The 22,166-nt window shown below is 44.8% G+C and overlaps 1 long non-coding RNA gene across 1 annotated transcript in view; it reads left to right on the top strand.

Annotated features, from left to right (window-relative positions):
• The window catches only part of LOC144683103 (uncharacterized), a 113,580-nt gene extending 109,682 nt beyond the window's left edge, over positions 1-3,898 (top strand). Inside the window, exon 3 of the long non-coding RNA XR_013577188.1 lies at positions 3,435-3,898. This is a non-coding gene — a long non-coding RNA (uncharacterized LOC144683103). The remainder of the gene's footprint in view (positions 1-3,434) is intronic.
• The last annotated feature ends 18,268 nt before the right edge of the window (positions 3,899-22,166 follow it).

Below are 22,166 nucleotides of genomic sequence, written 5' to 3'. Positions count from 1 at the left end.
TTCTCCCACAGCTGAGACCGCTCAGCTGCAGCTCCATTGACATGCTTGGAGTCGGGCCTCTGAAGCTTTTCCGCCCACTCAAGCAATACAAAAGCATGAAATTGCCACCAAATGCTCCAGAATCTTTCACCCCTCAGGCACAGACTGCAAATTAATGTGCATTTTAAAGGGTAGCAAAGCAATTGGACCATTGGGCAAGTTGTAGAACCCCCTTTCTAAAGCTGGCCATGGCACAGTCACTGGTGGAGGCACTCACAGCCCCTTGCAATGTCTTTATTAAGGTTTGGACCAGTATCCATTATAGTTCAAGCTAACAGCGCAGCCTTGCAGAGCGGGTTAGGAGAATGCCTGAGCTGAGAGCACAGTCCAGTGGCCCAAGCTGCTGTCAATCAGCCAAGTGCAGTGGGGTGAAGGTGGGTGGGGTTTCGGACAGCCAGTAAGCTTTCTACACACTGGCCATCCAAGTGGTGGCCAGCACTCTCCTGCATGTGTGAAGGGGCCTTCAGACTTAACCACGAGAGGTTCTTAGGACACCAATACTAACCCATGCATCTCTCTTTTTGATCCTGCAGGAGGGGAACATCAGGATCATGGAGCCTGGTGATTTAAAGGTTTGCCTCATGGCTTACAAAGACCAGAGAAGAAGAAGAGGAGAGTGGTGGAGGCACCTGACATGGCAAAGGGAGGAGCACCTTCCTCAAGATAAAGGTGCGGCAGGGTCTGCTGCGCATACAGCTAAAGATCCAAAGTGAGCCGTTGCTCATAGGCGCCTCGCTAGGCCTAGGGTCTACAGGCGGCGCTTGTCGTTCCTCCAGATAACTGTGAACCAGTGTTGCCGAAGACTGTGCATGCTTAGGGAACTGATGGGTCACAGATGACACCCGCTGCAGCATTTTGCGCCATGGAGACTTGGAGAGATGCACTGTCAGTGGCCATGAAAGTGACTGCTGCGCTCAATTTTTACACCAGTGGCTCCTTTCAGGACTCCGCAGGTGACCTGTGAGGGATCTTGCAAGCCTCCGTGCATCAGGTATATCCAGGAGGTCACGGACACCATCTTTGTGAAGGCACAGAGCTTTGTACATATTGCCCGGGATCAGGAAAGCCAGGAAACAAGTGCGCTGGGATTTGCGCAGATCTCTGGCTTCCCATAGGTGCAGGGTGCCATCGACTGCATCATGTGGCACTCAGATCTCCATGGCAACAAGCAGGCAACTACATCAACCACAAGGGATTCCACTCGCTGAATGTTTGACTGGTGTGCGACACCACAAATGCATCCTACAGGTCTGCTCACGATTCCCAGGGACCGTCCACCACTCCTGCATCCCTAGCAGGTCTCAGATCCCCGACATCTTCCGAGGTCCACAGAGGCTGCAGAGATGGCTCCTCGGGGGCAAGGGCTACCCACAGAGGACGAGGCTGATGACAGCCGTGCGGCAGCCTCAGACTGCAGCAGAGAGACGGTATAACCAGGCTCACGCCGTAGCCCAGACATTGGTGAAGCAAATGGCAGGCATTTTGAAAAGGGGGCTCCAGTGTCTCGACAGGTCTGGTGGAGCACTGGATGTCGCACATCATCATCGCTTGCTGCCTGCTCCACAATCTGGTGCTGCAACAGGGGGGTGAGCACCTGGCTGAGGGGGAGATGGAAGAGCTGCATCGAAGGGGATGATGCTGATGAGGTCCTTGAAGGGCAGGATGCTGGCAATGAGGCTATCATGCTGGCCAGGTGAGGCAGGCGCGCTCTGGAGGCCCTCATATACGCAAGATTCATGGAGGATGATGACGAGATGTAGTGAGGACAGTCCTGACATCCGCACCTTGCATCTGTGAATGTCTGACTCCTGTCTGGCTGGGGGCAGCTTGCTTGCGCTCTGTGAGCAGGGTCATATCATGAAGATGCAGCCGTGAAATTTTAAATGCACCTGATCCTTTGACCACCTTCAGCACCCGACCTTTTCAGGAGCACAGGGTCACCGGTCACAGATGAAGAAATGGTGGTCCAGCCCATCTTAAAAAGGTGCTGAGAGCACACAGAGAAAATGACGATATCCTGGCAGCAATGACAAGCACCGTCGAGGTGTAGGCATCAGTAATGTGTCCAATGATTGTGAAGCCGGACCATCGCTTTGTTTTGAAGGTTACACACTGCACAGGGAAGGGGCCCTGGACTGAGACACCTGCCTTTATCTTGTGCAGAAAGGTTTCACGTCTGAGTGAAATGAACACTGCTCATCAGAACAAGGAGCCAGAGGCAGGGAGACATTCTTGGGAGTTAATTTACAATAGTGAACATTATGTCCATTAAATTCCATCTGCTATTTGTCTGCCCATTCTGCTAGTTTTACTTGAAGTAGATTGCTTGAAAGAAAAATGGCAGGGATATGGGGAAGGAGCAGTGGAATGGGACTAACTGGCTTGATGGGCTGAATGGCCTCCTTCTGAGCTATAATGATCTATTGTTCTATGATTCTAAGTCATATCTTCATGTGATGGTGAATTACAATGCACGGAGCATCAAGGCAACTTCTGTCCCCATGAAAATAATTTGTGTATGTGCCTGTCTGAATGCTGTAAGAAGGAGGGTAAAGAGGGATTGGAAAAGTGAGGCAGAAGAACAGAAAAGGAGAGAAAACATAAGGAAAACCAAATGTAAACAAAAGCAACAAATGACAGAAAAAAGTTTTATAAAAAGCATGAATTGCAAAGTGAATAATCAGTAATGATGAAAACATAGAACAGTACAGCACAGAAAGAGACCATTGAGTCTGCTGGCTTTTTCAATGTACAATCCAGTTAGTCCTGTTCTCCATATCCCTCCAATTTTCTCACTTTCAAATATTTATCCAATTCCATTTCGAAGTTATGAATGAATCTGTTTCTGCCACCCTATCAGGCAGTGCATTCGAAATCCAATCATTACTGAATAAAAAAAGCAAAGCTGTTCCTCAAATCACCTTGATTAGCTCATTAAATTTCTAACGCCATTGTATTCGCTGCGTGCCTCCACACCTGCTGCTGACCTCCACAGCAACTTTCAAACGGAGATTCTTGTTTCCTGCTTCAGGCTCCTTCCTACTGTTGGCAGGGAGCAGAATCTTCCTGTGGGCTCTACAACCCATAGCACCATCTCTAGAGAGGCACTGGCGAAGCATGGAGCTGCTTTGCAATGTTCTGCATCCGACACTGAACACCTCAAGCAATGCTTTAAGTCTCGTCTTAGCTGGGTCTCTTTAGCACTCCCTGACACTCCAGGCTTATGCCTAACGTACAGATACATGGCCTCACCCTCACACACCTACCAATGCTTCAAGCTTCACACCCATCTCTCGCTGCCTCCACATACTTCCAGCTACTCAGCTATGGCAGGCACATCACCCTATCACACACACTGTGACACAATCACTGACATTTTTCCCTCTCTCTTACAGGACGTGGTGACACACATTAGAAGAGAACAGAATGGAATTGGCAGGGGAGAGAATGCCTGTGTCTCCTGTGCCCTCTGGACGAGATGGTGTTTCACACCATGGGGCCAGCTGTGACAGAGCCTGTGACATCTGACATCGTTGAAGACATTAAGGGTGACAGCATCTTCTCACCTTATGCCCCTTCTCAACTTCCAGCTCACCCTCATCCTCCCATCTGGCACGATGAGCAAGCTGCTGATGGTGTGACCATCGACATCTTGCCACCTCTCGGGGAAATGGTGGCATAGTGGCAACGTCAGTGCACTACCAATCCAGTAATGCTCTGAGGGCACGGGTTCAAATCCCACCATGGCAGCTGGTGGCATTTAAAGTCAATTAATGTAAAACCTGAAATATTAAGTTAGTGTCAATAATTGTGACCATGAAACTATCATTGATTGTAGTAAAGATCCATCCGATTCGCTCATGCCCTTTAGGGAAATAAATCTGATGCCCTTACCTGGTCTAGCCTACATGTGACTCCAGACATACTGACATGAGCTTCAGTTCAAGAGCAATTAGGGATGGGCAGCAAATGCTGGCCTTGCCAGTGATGCCCACATCCTGTGAAAGAATGAAAAAAACACATCATACACTTCATTCGCATCAACTGTCCCCTTCCATTTTTCTGCTTTCGGACACTTGGGAACTGCAGGCTGCTGAGTCACAGCAGCCTCAGGAGGGAGAGAATCAACAGGGGCAGAGCACTGGTGAAGGGACCCCATCACTTGATCTGAGACTCACAGCTACCAGCTCAGATGCTGGTACCTTGGAGGTCATTATAAAGCTGGGATCAGCACATGGTGAGTCACAGAGCATGAGTGGAACACGCCCAATCCTGGGTTAAAGGATAGTTCATTTGGAAGGTGAGGTTGCAGATGAGTTCTGCTACAGGGATCACAGATATAGTGACATACAGAAAAACAATGACAGGCATACTCAACCAGGAGTCAGTGTAGGATAATGAGCTTAGGGGTGAAGGGTGAACAGGATTTGGTGCGAGTAAGGATACAAGAAGGAGAGTATTGGATGAGCCTAAGTTTATGTAGGGTGGAAGATTGGATGGTGGCCTGGAGTCTGTTGGAACAGACAAATCTCGAGGTAACAGGCATGGTTAGGTACCTCCGCAGCAGTCGATCCACAGCACATGGAAAATTGAATGTTGAAATTCTTCCAAGTGGTTCGGTGTTCACAGGTAAAAATCACGTCAGTGTTAGAAACAAACCCTGCACATAATCATATTATTTTTCAAATATTGTTCGTTATATATTCGGTTGAGTGGAGCAGAAGGACAAATAACTTTGTAATTCTTCACTTCTTTCACTGTCACTCATAAAGGCATTCATCTGTCGGAATCCTCATAGAATCATAGACTCAGACATTTACAGCACAGAAGATGGCCATTCGGCCCATCATGGCCACACCGGTCAACAAAGATCTGACTACACTAATCCCATATTCCAGCGCTTGGCCCATAGCCGTGGAGGCTATGGCAATGCAAGTGAATATCTAAATACTTCTTAAATATAACAAGAGTTTCTGACTCAACTACCCTTTCAGGCAGTGAGTTCAAGACTCCCACCAGCCTCTGGGTGAAAACAATTCTCCTCAACTCCCCTCTTATCCTTCTACCTCTTACTTTAAATCTATGCCCCCTGGTTATTGACTCCACTGCTAATGGAATAAGTGCCTTCATATCCACCCTATCTATGCCCCTCATAATTTTATACACCTCTATCAGGTCCCCTCTCAACCTTCGTTGCTCCAAGGAAAACAACCCCAGCCTATCCAATCTTTCCTCATAGCTCAGACTCTCCAGCCCAGACAGCATCCTGCTAGATCTCCTCTGCACCCTCTCCAGTGCAATCACATCCTTCCTATAATTTCGTAACGCACAGTACTCCAGTTGTGGCCTAACCAGCGTTTTATACAGTTCCAGCATGACCTCCCTGCTCTTGTATTCTGTGCCTCGGCTAATAAAGCAAGTAATCCATATGCTTTCTTACCCACCTTATCTACCTGCCCTGCTACCTTCAGGGATCAGTAGATATGCACACCAAGGTCCCTCTGATCTTCAGTACTTTCCAGGGTCCTACCATACATAGCGTTATCCCTTGCCTTGATAGCCCTCCCCAAGTGCATTACCTCACATATTTCTGGCTTGAATACCATTTGCCACTGCTATGCCCACCTGACCAGTTCATTGATATCCTCCTGCAGTTTACGGCTATCCTTCTCACTATTTACCACCCTACCAATTTTCGTGTCATCTGCGAACTTCTTGATCATACCCCCTACATTTAAGTCCAAATCATTTATGTACACCACAAACAGCAAGGGTCCCAGCACCGAGCCCTGTGGAACCTCACTGGAAACAGACTTCCAGTCACAGAAACATCCCTCTACCATCACCCTCTGCTTCCTACCTCTCAGCAAATTTTGGATCCTAATGCCTCTTGGGTGAGGAAGATTACTAACAGGATGATAACTATGAACATTTCCATTGTTGTGTACAGCAGAACACAAAAATATCAGAGCGACACATACAAACACAAAGAATATTATTGCTATTATTTGTTTTGCATTTCTATTTGATATTATTATCAATCCCTCCTTAGTCAAATATAATATATGTCAAAGATGATGTGTGGCCTACCCTAAAATACTTGAAAATATACCAGGGCTCAAATTCTACAGTTTATCTTGTGTGCCATATTTTCATTCTTTACGCTGTCTTATCTTGAGGCTGTGCTGGAGGAGATTGTATTCAGTCCTTATTACTGTCATGATAATGAAGGAAAAACACCAAATTGCATTCAGAAATATCAGACTTTAAAAATAAGACCTGAGTTTTTAAAAATGCACAAAAGCCACTGGCTGGAATGTTGCAGAGTGACTCCCTAAGAGGTAATGGAACCCCACTCTGTTGCCAGACAAGGTACTTCTAAAGACATTAAGAAACTAATTGCTCCCTCTGGTACAGACAATGGACTTAATGAGAGATGAGAATCATCTCTATTGCTGGAAAATGGGATTAGAATAGTAGGCACTTGTTTGCCCTGTACAGACTTGATGAGCTGAAGGGCCTTTTTCTGTGCTGTAGACCTCTATTACTAAAGCTCAAGAAATCCTGTGAGCAATACTCAGAAAGATTTGCGAATTTGCTTCCCACTTGGAATATACAAAGAAAGGGTTAAAAGCGAGATGAAAAGCTTCCCCGGTAATCTGTCTATTGGTGGGTGTTCTGAGAGAGAGCAAGTGCTGGAAGTTTGACTCAAAAGTAACAGCCACACACCAGTACCCATGCAAATCACCATTTTGCAGGTATTACTATGTCTCTCCCTCTCTACTGAATTTAACACTACTGGAATCTCGAAACCGACTCCATCTGCTGGAGTCAATTCTATTGGAACCTCGAATCGTAACGGCCGCAATGTTCAATCACCTACTCCCCACGAGTCAAGGACTGTTCTGTATACCTTCGGGGTGGCTGAATAAAGACAGGGAGCCAGTTCATCCCTCCTCACCTGGAGCATAACAATTTGGGGGTGTCCCAGCCAGACAGTGGCAAATTGAGGGGTCTCACCTGGACCAACAACTTTGGGGAACATCACCTGGGGGTGGGCCGTAGCATTACCTTACAGGTATAGGAAACATTTTGCCCAGTAATAAAGGTTAAAATACTCAAATTAAGCAGCAGTTCATCAGTATCTGAAAGACAAACATATTTAACATTTCACATCCTAATTGTGACTGGAAAGTCTGTGGGGGCTCCACCCACTGTAGGTTGGGCAGAAGGTCAGGAGAAGCCTCAGGGTCGCTTTCAGATTCTTCTGCCGTTTTTCTGGTAGTTCTGCTGAATGTAGGAAAACAGGAACAGGAGAAGGCAATTTCGCCCCTAAAGCCTGTTCAGCCATATAGTTGATCTGCAATCGAACTCCATATATCCACATTTGCCACATATCCCTGAATATCTTTGTTTAACAAAGACTAATATTTAATCTTTAGCAATATGATCCCACATGGATTCAAATAATATCTCAGCAATTATCAAAATATTTCCTTATTAAAACATTTGCAGCAAAGAAAACAATTCTCAACCAACTTTGCATTTTCTACAGGCCCAAGAGGATTGATAATCTTCATCTGCTTATTATCAAAGGCTGAATGACATCTATATCGAGACAACTGTTTTAATTTAGAAACTCATTTCAATATTAATACTGCATCTTGTTCATTTTGCCGCACTATCTGAACTCTCATATACTGTGAAGGGGTTAATGCTACCTTGAATCAGGGAATGCCAGAACACTAGAATCAGGGAATGAATGTAAACACTGAAGGAAAAGAAGTGGGGGAAGCAGTCCCCTACTACAATATTCTGTCTTTTGGAAAGAAAAAGGCAGTGCAGAGCCAGAATTGTTCAAACCCAAAAGTTAAATTTTTCAAACTGAAAATGCACTATTTTAGCAACACACTCCTGTTGCAAGGTCAGCCAGGGTGCACTGACAGAGTTGGGAATTAAGCTGGAAACCAGACACACCAGTTCTCAGGTATATATCTGCAACAGGGCCTTGTGAGGGCCTGGATTTACAGAGTTGTAAGTTAGGTCATTTTCCCCAAATAATTTTTAAAGTATGACTTTATCTATTGGGTCATGATGGCATTGCTTTTTCATTCTGGGAAAGCCCTGCCAACACAACAAAGAACACTGTAAATTGCAACCTCCAGATTGGGTGGAATGTTATGGCCTCATGTTTGGAGGCGGAGAGGGTGTTTAATGCGGCAGGGTGGCCGCGTGCCTAAAGCCCAACACCTTCCCACCTCCACCAGAATTAAGTCAGAATTGAGTCAACACCAGCCATGTTGGGGCCTCTGGGGTGGGGACAGTAGCCCATGATCGAACATCCCGCCCTGCCTCCAAATGAAACCCTTAAGTGGGCAATTAATGACCACTTATGGGCTTTGTGCAGCCACCACTGGTATTTAACCCAGTGGCGGGATGGTCTGTCGAGATGCGGCGTGCACGACAGGTAAAATTGTTTGTGGTCTCCTGGAGGAGGAGGGGTGGCTTCCTTCATTTAAAGGCACTCAGTGCCTGATCAAGGAACACAACATTGGGAAAGAGAGACTTACTGTGAGAAATCCCCCTCCCTTGCTGTCCAACCCCCTGTGGTCTTCTCCTCACAAACCCTCACAAATCCCACCATTACTTATCTGTGGCCTGGCTCACTTCTCAATCCTGGGCCTCCAGTAGGTGTCGTTCCAGCAGCAGCCACAGCCTCCCCTGTGGTGTCGCCATTCAAAAGAGCTGCCAGCCTCTGATTGGCCAGCAGCCCTTGGTAGGCAGGGCTTCCGCCCCTGAGGTCCTTGATCGCAGGAAAGGCCTGCCACTGGCTAATTATGAGCCTGAGTGGCACTTAATACTGGTGAGCCTTCCAGGAGGAGGCAACGTGGGTCTCGCGCTGGCTGTCTAGCCAGCAGGCAAGACCCCTGACGCCTTCATAAAATCTAGTCAAGCAGTTGGCTAAGAGCTAGATGCAGGTAATTGCCAATAGTATGCAAAATTGTAACCATAACTTGGGAAAAATCTGTTTGGATAAGTAGAAAATTTTTCTAAGAAGTAGACATGAATTAAATAAAATGAAATGTGCCTACCTTGGATTTGAAAGGGGCTAAATTTGATAGCACCCAAAACCAGGATTGTGATGAGCAATTGATGTCCGTTGATTCCCTTGTGGACAGCATGCAGACTTCTTCCAACCAGTATTAACTGCACCATTGATTGGCTGAATACATCAGCAAGCGGTCAATATTGTGAACAGCTAGAACCAGTTAAAGTAACCAGCACTGCTTAGCTGGAGCAGATGCTGGCAGTTATACTGAAAGTGACTCTGACCTGGGAAACAGTGAAGAAAGCCACAATATGAGAGATTGGGCTCTGAGGTTTTCAGACACGACACCGGAGGCACACATTGAGAAGATTGCTGTGGACTTCAATGCCAGGAGTCTAGACCCAGCTGCTGCAAGAAGCTCAACGACCTCACACTGGAGGTCAAGGTCAGTGACTGCATCTTCAATTGCAATATCCAACTGCAGAAACCTCAGTCACTCCTCAATTTGCCACAACACAATCAATTACCAACCAATAATCTCACTCAGGACACATACCTGACATTCATATGCTATTCATACACTTTCCAGACCCAGAGCTACTTGAGATCGCCCTTTAAGGCGCTCTGCAGTCTTCTCCACTAAAAGCCAGCAGCCTACCAGCAGCCATGTTGCAGCTACTGGAGTAGAACTGTGTGGGGGCAGGAGGACAAGTAAAGGCAAATGGAGGACAGGCACTAAGGGAAAAGCACAGGGATAATTAGTTAATTTTAGTATGTAATCTAGCATGATTTGATTTATAAAGTTGGTTTGAAATGTTTATTTTGTGGTGGCTTTTATTTTTGCATTGTGACAGTCAGTCAGAGAGGAAAAGGAAAGTGCCAGTTTTTGATTGGCCACCTCCATTCCAACACAATCTGGCCAGTGAAATCCAACCCTAGGGGTTCTTTTGGTTGCAATATAGGCCACCTGCAAAATCAAGTACATGCATGGTGCCCTGCACCAATGGGAAGTCCGCTTGCTCACCCAGCCTGCTTCTCCCTGGTAAAAGGGAATGGAATATATTTAACTCTCATTGAGTAGAGAGCCTCAGTGACATCCATTACACAACAGAGGATGGCAAACTGCAAGAAGTTGCAAATGTCTCCAGCTCTAGCTTAGGAGTTGGATGCATAAATGTCCATTGCCACAGTCACCTCTGCAACCATTGGAAATGCAGCCCTTGCTCTACCACGAGCTTGCATTTGTGGTTGCAATGGCTGGCAGATTTCAGTAAGGACATATTGCTGAAGCACAGACATCTGACACAGTGTTCCCCACTGAGATCCAGGTAGAATGTGCTCTCTGAACACACTGAATGGTTATAGCCTCCTGCCAAAAGCATTTCTCCTCCTCCTCCTCCTTCATAGAGCTGTTTTTCCAACTCTGTGTGACCTCTGTTCATTTTCCAAGTCATGCTGCATTCCAATGCACACATGATTGGGAGCAACTGGTTTGTGGAGAAGCCTTGAAGTCAGCAAAAATTCCTTCAGTACCTGCCATATCAATTCTTGTAGACTACTGTAACCTTAAACAGTTATTCAAAGCACCAATCACTTGTACAGTTAACCAACAGCCAGAAGAAATCAATCAGCAATTACCCTGTAGGTACTTAATAATCCCTTTGCAAAGGACTGTTAGACGCGAACGGATCCTTTCTCCTGTTGAACATGTGTTTAGCTGTGCAGCATTAAGAGAGAACAGGGGTGGGGGAGGGGGTGATGGTGTAGTGGTATTGTCGCTGGACTAGTGATCCAGAGACCCAGGGTAATGCTTTAGGGACCCAGGTTTGAATCCTGCCATAGCATGTGGTGGAATTTAAAATTCAATAAAAATCTGGAATTTAAAAAAAATGAATTACAATGTCTAAATGATGACCATGAAACCATTGCTGATTGTTGTAAAAACCAATCTGGTTCACTAATGTCCTTTAGAGAAGGAAATCTGCCATTCTTACCTGGTCTGATCTGGCCCTACAGGCCTACATGTGCCTCCAGACCCACAGCAATGTGATTGACTCTTAAATGCCCTCTAAACAAGGGCAATTAGGGATGGGCAATAAATGCTGGCCTAGCCGGTGACACCCACGTCCCATGCATGAATAAAGAAAAAGTAGCTGGAGCACTGACAATGTGTTGTCTGTGGATTAACGTTATGACCTGAATGCTCTGCATATGTCCCATGGATATTCACTGTGCACATGCTAACAACCTCACCAATATGGCAGCATGATTCACCCCAAAAGCATGTATGTGTGTCACAAATGCCCTTTTAGTGCTCTAAGATCATTCTTAATGGCCAATAAATGATGCAATTGATCCCAATTTCCCACCTTCAGAGTCCTCACTCTTGTGTACAAAGGGAGCTCTATTAAGCATTAGCAGATGTACCAAACATTTTTTCACTAATTGACTGCAACAAGAGAGGACAATGTAATCAAGATTAGGAAATAGAAATCTTGTCCAGGCATTGCAATAGTAAACGTTTACTCAGTCAAAAAAATGCATCTTCATCAGACATGCTTGTTCATGGTATATTGTCGATTTAACTATTCATTTAAACTTGACGCAAGTTAGACCACAGCATCATCACACATCATGAAGGAGTGCAATGTTATGAAATGATCAATGTGTAACTCATGTGAATGGGATATTCAATGACAACAGAATTGTAATATTCATTATAAAGGAAGTGACAGGAAATTGTTGCATAATGACTCATTGTCGGAAGTTTTTACATGAGTAAAAGTTGAAGTGATTCGGGGCTGGTTGGGGGTCGTTAAATGGGCAAAATTGGAAGCATAATGTGATAGAATGTTACATTATGTTTGAAAGTGAGGTACTTCAATCTAAATTTGAACAAAGGAAATTAAAAAGGTATAAGAGGAAAATTGGCAGAGGTGGATTGGGAAAATACATAGGCAATGGATAGTCTTTAAAGAATTATTACATAGTTTACGGCAACTATACGTTCCTTCAAGTCACAAAAGAACCAAAAAAATCATTCAACCGTGGATAACAAAAGAAGTTAAGAATTGTATAAGATTAAAAGAAAAGGCCGATAAGTTGCCAGAAATAGTAGTAAACCTGAGGATTGGGACCAATTTAGAATACAGCAAAGGAGGACCAAGAAGCTGATAAAGAAAGGGAGAATAGAATATGAATGTAAACTGGCAATAAACATAAAACCAGGCTAAAAGCTTCTATAGGTATGTAAAAAAGAAACCTTTGGCTAAGACAAATGTGGATCCATTACAGGCAGAGACATGAGAATTTATAATGGGGAATAGAGAAATGGCAGAGAAGCTAAATAATTATATTGTGTCTGTCTTCACTGCGAAAGAGACAAGAAATCTCCTGGCATTAGAGATCCAAGGTGTTACGGCACAACGGATGGTAAATGCTGAGATGCTCAAATCCCAGAGGGAAACTTGAAACAGCTGCCACAACTATTTTGCAATTTGTATTTTTATTTCAAGATGTGTGCCTTGAATTCAGTAGTAATAAGTCTACTGAGCCTCAGCGGTTCTTTTTACAGAGCTAAATTAAACATTTATTAATAAAAAATGATTTTAAGCACATACATAGGTCTACAAATTACTACTATGACAACTCCTAGCTCCTCTAATTATTCTGAATCCCAGTTACACCTCCGTTAAGGCAACAGTAAAACAAGACAGATTTCAACAGACCCAGCCGAGTACACAATACCCTGGACAGTGATATTCAAAGTGAATTCTCTTAGCTTCAGTCCCTGGAGACAGCAGCTTGGTACATAGAAGCTGGGGGCTTTTTCACACTTGTTAGATCTTAGAATTCCTTCTGCTTACACATAACCTCAGCTCCGTTATACATGTTTCTCCCTTTTTAATGTAAATCCCATTGTTCCAATATGTCTTTGCAACTTTACTTTTTTCCATAACATAAATCTCTCACAGTACTCATATCATTTGGGGAAAAATTAACACACTGTTTGGCTTAGCCTCTGTTGGCTAGGTGTAACATCCTAGCATCTCTTTGAAATTCAAAATAGTCTAATTTGTCTAAAAATGTAAATGTTCTTCACACCTCCCATTCTAAAACTTCAACCATGTTTACATATTTAGCATTTCAAACCTAGCTTCTCTTCTGATACCTCAAAGCACCCAGATCAGCTGTCTTCAATTCAATTAAATCCCCCAAACACACATGCACATAGAGAAACTAATCCAAACTCCACTATTAACCTACCTTTACAATAAATCACAATAATATTATGGACATTATTATATTTTCATGACAAATGGACGAGGGAGAAAGAGGAATTTAAGGAAATTACTATTCGTAAAGAGGTTTTATTGGAGAAATTAATGGGACTGAGGATTGATAAGTCCCTGGGACCTGATATTCTACATCTCAGAGTGTTGAAAGAGGTAGCTATTGAGATAATGGGTGCATTGGTGATCATCTTCCAAAATGTTATAGATTCTGGAATGGTATTTCCACAAATTCCGCAAATTGGAAGGTAGCAAATGTCACCCCGCTATTTAAGAAGGGAGGGAGAGAGAAAACTGGGAAGTATAGACCTGTTAACCTTATATCAGGAGTAGGGAAAATGCTGAAATCTATTATAAAGGATGTGATAAATGGATACTTGGATAATAATGATCTGATTGGGCATAGTCAACCTGGGTGTATGAATGGGAAATCATGTTTGGCGAACGAGTTGGAGTTTTTTGTCGATATTACTAACAGAATTGATAAAGGGGAGTCGGTGGATGCAGTATACTTGAATTTTCAGAAGGCTTTTGACAAAGTCCCCCAGAGGAGGTTGGTTAACAAAATTAAAGCACCTAGGATAGGAGGTATGGATTAAGGATAGGCTAACAAGCAGAAAATAGAGAGTAGGAATAAACGGGTCATTCTCACATTGGCAGATGTTGACTAGTGGGGTACCGCAGGGATCAGAACTTGGGACCCAGCTGTTCACAATATATATCAATGATTTGAATGTGGGGACCAAATGTAATATTTCCAAGTTCATGGATGACACAAAGCTAGGTGGCGATGTGTCTTGTGAGGAAGATGCAAAGCAGCTTCAAGGGGATTTGGTTAGACTTAATGAGTGGGCAAGAACATGGCAGATGGGATATAATGTGGAAAAATGTGAGGTTATCCACATTGGCAGGAGGAATATATGTGCAGAGTATTTCTTAAATGATAAGAGATTAGGAAGTGTAGATATACAAAGGGACTTGGGTGTCCTCATCAATAAGTCATTGAAAGCTAAGATGCAGATCCAGCAAGCAATTAGGAAGACTAATGGTATGTTAGCTTTTATTGCAAGAGGATTTGAGTACAGGAGTAGCAAAGTCTTGCTTCAATTGTGTGGAGCCTTTGTTAGACTGCACCTGGAGTACTGTGTGCAGTTTTGGTCCCCTATGGATATTATTGCCATAGGGAGAGTGCAATGAAGGTTCACCAGGCTTGTTCCTGGGCTGGCTGGGGGAACTGTCCAATGAGCAGAGATTAGGGAAACTGGGCCTGTATTCTCTAGAGTTTTGAAGAATGAGAGGTGATCTCATTGAAACCTACAAAATACTTAAAGGGAAAGACAGGGTAGATGCAGCTAAGATGTTTCTCCTGGTTGGGGAGTCTAGAACCGGGGACACAATTTCAAAATAAGGGGGAAGCCACTTAGGACGGAGATAAGGAGAAACTTTTTTACTCAGAGGGTTGTGAATCTTTGGAATCCTCTACCCCAGAGGGCTGTGGAAGCTCAGTCATAGAGTCTGTTTCAAGTAGAGATTGACAGATTTCTAAATACCAATGACATGAAGGGATATGGGATAGTGTGGGATAGAGGCACTGAAGTGGATGATCAGCCATGATAGTAATGAATGGTGGAACGGGCTCCACAGCTTCAATGGCCTTCTCCTGTTTCTACGTTAATTTCAGGAAGCCAATTCCAACACGCCAACTTCCAAGTTTTGATCAGGCGGGACGAGAAGGCACAACCAACCGTTCCTAGGAGGTGGGTTGACATTTTAAATATGTAAATGAGACTGGAAGCTTCAGATTTAACCTGCTTTGCAAGTTTAGCTCTGGCAGCAACAACTTTGGGGAGAAGGCATCTGCTTTCACAGCACCCTTTGTGGCAGCCTCAAGCTCTCCCTCCATCAGACTCCAACTTCCCATATAAACCCCTCCACCCCAAAAACTCATGCCAATCACCCCAAGCAGGGTCGAGGGTTGCTCCACCGTCCCCGCACCTCCTCACTGCCCTGCCTTGGAATCAGACTCCCGCCAAGCCAGGGATTGCACTCCCTTTGTGATTGGTTTCCCCCAGACTCCTTCACGTCAAGACAGGGATCCAACCCCTCCTGGAATTGAACTCCTCCCCATTGGTTTGGGGATCGGACTCGCTTTGAGATCATAGCTTCCCCACTGGGGGTACAGGGATCACACCCAGCTGGTCCTATAATCTCCTCCACCACATTCCCTTTCCAACTGGATCCTGAGGATGCCATTCAAGATTCCTTCTGAGTTGGGAACATGGCAGTGGCTAAAGGCACAAGATGTGGAGTTAAATCTCCAGGCTATGGAAGGAAAGCCAGACTTCTGATCCCCTGACTCCTGATCCCTAGAGCCCCTGCTCTCAATTTAACAGAATGTTCAAACTATCCCCTTTGTGTAAACAACTCTGAATAATTAGTGAAATATGAAATATAATCGACAAAATAACTATTAAAAAAATCAACTTAACATAGCTTCAAAATAGACTAAAGAGCCCCAATTAAAATAATTTTTGAAGAGAAGAGATAAGTCATTAATGACAATACTAATATTTTAATTATAAAACAAATCAATTAGTCACTATGGTAAAATTGACAAGTGCCCAGGCACTGAGTTTAATGACAGAGTTGTTAGGCTCCAGTCAGGAACAGTGTACATTGGAATGCACCAAAACTAATACATAATTACTTGGCAAGTCAGGAGGTGCCTGTAATAAAGTTGATGAACTAACTCAATATATATTTGATTAAAGTAAAAACAGAAGTTGTTGGAAATCCTCAGGAGGTCAGGCAGCATTTGTGGCTAGAAACAGAGATGGACGACCTTTCATCGAAAGAGAGTTTTGTGTCATCAGCAAACCTGAAAATATTACATTTGGTCCCCACATCCAAATCATTGATGTAGATTGTGAATAGCTGGGGCCCAAGCACCGATCCTTGTGGAACCCCAGTAGTTAAAGCCTGCCAACCTGAGAATGATCCATTTGATCCTACTCTCTGTTTTCTGTCCGTTAACCAATTCTCAATCCATGCCAGTACATTACCTCCAATCTCATGTGCTCTAATTTTGCCTACCAACTTCCTGGGCAGAATTTTCCCCCAGTTGGGGGGGAGTTGATGGGTGGGTGCCTGCGGGCGCACTTCTGATCAGCTCCCCGATCGGAGGCGCGGCGCCATTTTACGTAGGCGGGCCAATTAAGGCCAGCCCAGCGCGACGTCTGCAGGGAAGCACGATGTGCTCCCTGTGCGGGTGGGGGGGAAATCCAAAATCGAGAGTGCGCTCTTTCACACATGCGCACGAAAGAGCGCACTCATCTCCCTGAGGCTAAGTGCTGCCTCAGGGAGATCGCCTCTACTTTCAAAAATATTAAAAATGGATGAAAAAAAAAATCCCTTTCATGTCCCCTCATGTGGCAAAGTCACATGAGTTGGGACATGTTCATAATTTCCAAAACAACTTTATTAAAATTTTTAAAACTCTACATGAAACCCTTTCTTGTTTTTTCTAGTTCCTGCCGGGGCTCCTGGCCTGCCCGCCAACCTTAAGGTTGGACGGGCAGGTCCACTAATTACTTTAATTGATCTGTCAATGGCCTCAATTGGCCATTGACAGGTCGGTGGGCGCGCAGCTGATTTTAATGCGCCCCCGCCTTCCTGAAAATTTAAATGGGGCGCGGTGATGTCGGGAGTTCTTTCCGATGTCACCGCGCGTCATTTTACACATCGGCGAGCGGGCCCCACCCCCGCTTGCTGACGGTAAAATCCTGCCCCCTGTGTGGGATCTTTTTGAAAGCCTTCTAAAAATCCAAATACACATCTACTGGTTCCCCTTTAATGTATTCTGCTAGTTACATGCTCACAAAGCTCTAATAGGCTTGTTAAACAAGATTTTCCTTTCATAAATCCATGTTGACGCTGCCCAATCTTACCATTATTTCTAAGAGTCCAGTTACCACATCCTTTATAATAGATTCTAGCATTTTCCCTGCTACTGATATCAGGCTAACAGGTCCGTAGTTCTCTGTATTCACTCTCCCTCTTTTCTTAAATAGTGGGGTTACATTTGCTACCTTCCAATCTGTAGGCACTGTTCCAGCTGTCTCTTTCAATACTCTGGGATGTAGATCATCAAGTCTAGGGGATTTATCAAATTTCAGTCCATTAATTACTCCAGTACTTATTTTCAATCATACTAATTTCTTTCAGTTATTCATTCTTCACCCTGCGTCATTTTACGTATCAGTGAGCGGGCCCCCCCCCCCCCCCCCACGTATCAGTGAGCGCCCCCCCCCCCCCCCACGTATCAGTGAGCGCCCCCCCCCCACGTATCAGTGAGCGGCCCCCCCCCCCCCCCCCCCACGTATCAGTGAGCGGGCCCCGCCCCCCACGTATCAGTGAGCGGGCCCCGCCCCCCCACGTATCAGTGAGCGGGCCCCACCCCCCCCGGGCCCCGCCCCCCCCACTCGCCGACGGTAAAATCCTGCCCATTATTTCAATAAATGTTCTACTTAACCTGATTGAAATTCCATAGATAGGATAATTAGGAAAGACTCACCAGGCAATCCAACAAACTTTACTACTATTAGTAAACCTTCCTACTACTAAAACAAACTTACAATTACTAAAATTACCCGGTTTTTGAAAGATAAATGAGAAAAATATCAACTACCTGTTTTCCTGTGATGTCACACATTGATTTTATTCAGAACGTGCTCAGTCCGTTCTGGAGCCATAAATTGCACTAGATTGAGTAGCACCTCTAGATGCTGCTGTCTGTCTCTGAGTCCTCACCTCTCCCGCTCTTTTGGGCCCTGCTGTTTATCCCCAGGTCCTCCTCTCTGCCGCTCCTTTAGGTGATGCTGCCTGTCTCCAGGGCATGAATTTTACGCTTGGTATGGGAGCATAATTGCCAGGACTTGAAGCAGATGTGAAACCTGCTCTCGCACTCTGTCAACTCCCGACAGTGATTTCACGTTGGCTGGACAATTAATTGCCAGCCAGTGTGAAACGCACTATGCAGTGCCGGATGGGTGGGACATGGTGGGGGAAGGGAGGGTTCTGAGACAAGTGAGGGTGTGAGTGAGTGCACTATCACACCAGCTCCCTGAACGCTGCCAATTGCTGTGAAGATGCCTCAGGGAGCTGCAGAATTGTAGGAGGGATATCAGCTCAGAAAAAATATCCCAAACTATCGATAATGACACAAGGAACAACTGACAGTAATACTCATGAATCATCAAACCTCAAACATATCGGAGCCTTTGATCCTGCCCTGGATCAAGAATGGTGAAGAAATGTGAAATCCGCCTGTGTGATTGGCCCATGCGCCAAATATAAAAGCGCTCGGGCCATGTAAAATTCGGGACAATTACATATTTAATGGGCTTAATTCCCCTTTTAATGATCTGCGGACGAGCTTCCAACTCCCGCGTGCACCTGCCGACCACAATATTGCACGAGCGCACCATGATATCGGGACATGCGCCCAACGCCATCTCGTGCAATTTCATGTGAGTTCAGATTGGGTGCGTGTCTGTTCAACCTCCATAAAATTCTGGCCCACGTCCTCCTCTTTCCCGCTCTTTTAGGTGCTACTGTCTGGCTCCGGGTCCCCCTCTTTCCCGCTCTTTTAGGTGCTGCTGTCTGTCTCCGGGTCCTCCTCTCCCCCATTTTTTCAATCGATAAGGACATTCCAGCTGCTCTGTCCCTCTGAATGTGTAAGAATATTTTTAAAAAGAATCACAAGGAAAGTCACTATCAAACTACAGAAAGTGATAGAAATCTGGCTGTTCTTCAGAGTGTGAAACTCTACAGTTAGGCTGATGGTAGATGACTTTGGTCATGCAGTGCTTACATATGTGAGCAAAAATCTAGGCCAGTGCATTACTGGTGTAAATGCAGGAACCTAACATGAGCTGCTTATTTGCACAGCAGCAAAGTTTTGTTGATGATTTATGAGCAGTAAGGACTTTGGCAGATATGTCAAGAAAGTGCTGCAGATTATCGAGGAAGCTTGTGTGTAGCGATATTTTAAATTTAATCTGTCAGAAATCGGTTGCGTGTGATTTTCCTCACGAAAAATTGGCACTATGGCATACTCATCCCATTGTTACATGGGCCAGCATCTTCGGATCAGTGAGCGGGGGCAGGGCCCACTCGCCGACGCGTAAAATGACGCGGGGTGATGTTGGGCGTGCGTCCCGAAGTCTCCCAGCGTCATTTAGATTGTCAGTTCGGCGGGCGCGCGTCCGAGCAGGGGGCACACCTGCTGTCCTGTCAATGGCCTATTAAGGTCATTAAAAAGCCAATTAAACTCATTAATGGAGCTGCCCATCCAACCTTAATGTCGGCGGGCAGGCCGGGGGCCCAGGTGGGCTTGGGAAAAAAACATGAAACAACATCCACGGGCGGGATGAGGTCTCATGAGTGATTTAAAAACTGCAGACTATTTTACAATAAAAGTTATGGACATGTCCCAGCTCATATGACAGGGTCACATGAGGGGACATGTCAGGGAAATTTTTTCCAATCTTTGTTGAAAGCTTTAAACCGGTGCCGATCTCCCTGAGGCAGCACTTTGCCTCAGGGAGATCGGTGCGCTCTTTCATGGGAATGCCCCCGCACCCCCCCCACCCGCACAGGGAGCACATAGCACTTCCTGGCGCATGTCACGCTAGGCAAGCCTTAATTGGTCCGCCCGCGCAAAATGGCAACGCGCCTCAGTTTGGGGGCGCCGATCAGAAGCGATCGCTCGCGCCTGCTCCTGCATTTCTCCCCCAACAGGGGGAAAATGATGCCACGGAACATTCTGGGGAAATTTTAGGCTCTTGTGCAACAAATAATGGGATTGAAATGTTTAACAATTTGATTACAATCATTGCAATGATTCCATTGTTGATCAAATTGCTAAATCCAATGTGACACATTGGCACAATTGAATCATTTCCTTCAAAATCATTGAATGTTTGACATACATTAGATGCTTAAAAGCCAAATTAAATAAATGCCATTAAATGATTTTGGTTATATAATGATATCTTTAGAGAATATATTTAGAATTATCTGTCACATTACTGATCAGGACTATATTTGTATAATTTTTAAGCATATAAATAGTATCTTGACTGAAGCTTCAAAATTTTGCCTTTGTTTCATGTAAATCATGTAAGCATTGAATATAAGCTTTGGAACTCATTTTTAATTTATATTTTTTCATTCCATTTCCAATGCATTCTAAGGGTAGGTCATTATCAACTCCTAACTTACAATTAATAACAATTTGTTTCACTGATATTAACTTGTGAGGGAGATCGAAAGGAGTGGTAATAATGGATGGAAAATCCACTACCATTATTCACGTGTACTACACTGACATCTACTTTTTACTAAAGGTCCCTTGCGTCACACACACCTCTCAAGGAGACAACATGAATGCATAACACATTCGAGCTACATTGTTATTTGTGGAGGTGGCACAGTCCCACTGGACAAGGCCGAAAGCTGGAGCAGCGACCCAGCTTTGGTGGGGGTGGCTGGACCCTGGATCACATTTTGCCAGTGACAGCTCATTAGGTGCCTGCTGCTGGAGTTGCCATCCTATTAACGACGGAGATCCCACCCCAGGAGCTGCCAGCCTAATCAGATGGCTCACAGCTCAGCAGGTCCAACGCTAACAGTGGCCCTTGCTGAAGCTGCAGCTGGAGGATGAGGGCACATCGATGGCAGTGTGCCCTCAAAGGGCAGCAAGTGGAGTCTGTGGCTGCTGGGACCTACCTGACTGTACCCCATGGCAGGCGTCACTGAGGGCTGGCAGAATTGTTGCCATTATGGACAGCCATTGCTATCAGGGGAGGGAGGACCTCTAAGGGCCATGGATGCCCAAAAAGGTGGGAACCAATTGCTGGTGCCTGCTGGGAAGCCAACAGGGTTTATCTTAGCTGTTCCCCCAAATGCAGTAATAATTATAATAATCCATAAATAAGCCACTGATAAAATGTGAGCAGAGGCAGGAAGAGGCCCTTGATTGGCCACTTCATTGACCTCCAGGTGGTTGCTTGTCTACCACCATTTCCGCTGTTACAAAATGGCATGGCAGCAGGAAGGTGGCGGGCACTCTGCTCCCAAAGCCTTTCTGCACCATTTGTCCTCTTTCCTGCCTCCCAGCCTGTCGCCAATGGCCCTGGAAAATTTTTGTCATTGAGCCCACATTTGTGGTGGAGCTTTTCACCTAATTAAAATAAATATGTTAACTCGTGGAAAGAGGAATATCATATGAATGTGTCCAGCTTGTGTTGCTGATTTCATTCACAAAAATACCTCAGTAATTTTCCACCACCAGCTGCCAGTGTTTGCTCTCCACTGGGTCTGATGACTAAATATAGGCAGAAACAAATATCAATAACAATTAAATGTTAATTTATTTGCTTTAAACATAACTTCACTTGAATATAACATTAATGTTTATATCATATAGCCATTGCTTACACTAAAACTTTGTAAAAGATTTTCTATGACAATTCACAGCCACTTTGGCCACTATGGATTAAAATGAAAGCAGCTTTGCAAGAATCCTGGAGGAAATAGATTTCTTCTGCGAATAATTTTCAAAGAATCCATTTAAAGCTTTTTTTCTTAAGTTTTAAAGTGATATAGTTTACATGCATGGGCTCGTTTTAAGCTTTTTAATCTTCAATATTGGTATGTTTGTATTTCGCAACTTCCTGGGAAATTCCTGCTGACATCATCTCACGTCATGAGTAACAGTACTC

The sequence above is a fragment of the Cetorhinus maximus genome, chromosome 1, assembly GCF_964194155.1.
Source record: "Cetorhinus maximus chromosome 1, sCetMax3.hap1.1, whole genome shotgun sequence".
In the NCBI taxonomy this organism is placed as follows: Eukaryota; Metazoa; Chordata; class Chondrichthyes; order Lamniformes; family Cetorhinidae; genus Cetorhinus; species Cetorhinus maximus.
Note: the sequence above shows the minus strand (reverse complement) of the source record. Positions and strands in the feature narration are given on the sequence as shown.